This window comes from Cucurbita maxima, unplaced genomic scaffold, assembly GCF_002738345.1.
Source record: "Cucurbita maxima cultivar Rimu unplaced genomic scaffold, Cmax_1.0 Cma_Scf00462, whole genome shotgun sequence".
In the NCBI taxonomy this organism is placed as follows: Eukaryota; Viridiplantae; Streptophyta; class Magnoliopsida; order Cucurbitales; family Cucurbitaceae; genus Cucurbita; species Cucurbita maxima.
In genome coordinates this window covers 26,205-27,350 of record NW_019272478.1, presented here as the reverse complement: position 1 = coordinate 27,350, position 1,146 = coordinate 26,205, and the positions used below count along the sequence as shown (strand labels likewise).

Sequence of the window (1,146 nt, the reverse complement as noted above, 5' to 3'; positions counted from 1 at the left end):
AGAGAAAGGAAGAAAAGAACTGGGAGAAATTGAATGAAGAAAAGGGGTGCAACACGAGGACTTCCCAAGTGGTCACCAAACTTAGTACTACTCTCGCCCAAGCACGCTTAACTGCGGAGTTCTGATGAGATCCGGTGCATTAGTGCTGGTATGATCGCACCCGACATGCCATGCGCACAAAATCGGATTTAACGCATGCGGGGCGGCATGATCGAAACGCGATGGGCGTGAGCGGGGGAGGTTCTCATTTGTAGAGAAAGGAAGAAAAGAACTCGGAGAAATTGAATGAAAAAAAGGGGTGCAACACGAGGACTTCCCAAGTGGTCACCCAACTTAGTACTACTCTCGCCCAAGCACGCTTAACTGCGGAGTTCTGATGGGATCCGGTGCATTAGTGCTGGTATGATCGCACCCGACATGCCATGCGCACAAAATCGGATTTAACACATGCCGGGCGGCATGATCGAAACGCGCTGGGCGTGAGCGGGGGAGGTTCTCATTTGTAGAGAAAGGAAGAAAAGAACTCGGAGACATTGAAAGAAAAAAAGGGGTGCAACACTAGGACTTCCCAAGTGGTCACCCAACTTAGTCCTACTCTCGCCCGAGCACGCTTCACTGCGGAGTTCTAATGGGATCCGGTGCATTAGTGCTGGTATGATCGCACCCGACATGCCATGCGCACAAAATCGGATTTAACGCATGCGGGGCGGCATGATCGAAACGCGATGGGCGTGAGCGGGGGAGGTTCTCATTTGTAGAGAAAGGAAGAAAAGAACTGGGAGAAATTGAAAGAAAAAAAGGGGTGCAACACTAGGACTTCCCAAGTGGTCACCCAACTTAGTCCTACTCTCGCCCAAGCACGCTTAACTGCGGAGTTCTTATGGGATCCGGTGCATTAGTGCTGGTATGATCGCACCCGACATGCCATGCGCACAAAATCGGATTTAACGCGATCCGGTGCATTAGTGCTGGTATGATCGCACCCGACATGCCATGCGCACAAAATCGGATTTAACGCTTGCGGGGCGGCATGATCGAAACGCGATGGGCGTGAGCGGGGGAGGTTCTTATTTGTAGAGAAAGGAAGAAAAGAACTCGGAGAAATTGAAAGAAAAAAAGGGGTGCAACACTAGGACTTCCCAAGTG

The 1,146-nt window shown here is 50.9% G+C and overlaps 4 non-coding genes across 4 annotated transcripts; all 4 read right to left on the bottom strand.

Moving 5' to 3' along the window:
- Window positions 1-43: 43 nt before the first annotated feature.
- On the bottom strand, window positions 44-162 carry LOC111474615. The gene has a single exon (XR_002716094.1). It is a non-coding gene; the product is annotated as a 5S ribosomal RNA (ribosomal RNA).
- Window positions 163-295: 133 nt separating this feature from the next.
- LOC111474623 lies at window positions 296-414 on the bottom strand. Its single transcript, XR_002716101.1, has one exon. It is a non-coding gene; the product is annotated as a 5S ribosomal RNA (ribosomal RNA).
- A 133-nt stretch (window positions 415-547) lies between these two features.
- On the bottom strand, window positions 548-666 carry LOC111474621. Its single transcript, XR_002716099.1, has one exon. It is a non-coding gene; the product is annotated as a 5S ribosomal RNA (ribosomal RNA).
- Window positions 667-799: 133 nt separating this feature from the next.
- On the bottom strand, window positions 800-918 carry LOC111474618. The gene has a single exon (XR_002716097.1). It is a non-coding gene; the product is annotated as a 5S ribosomal RNA (ribosomal RNA).
- Window positions 919-1,146: the final 228 nt, after the last annotated feature.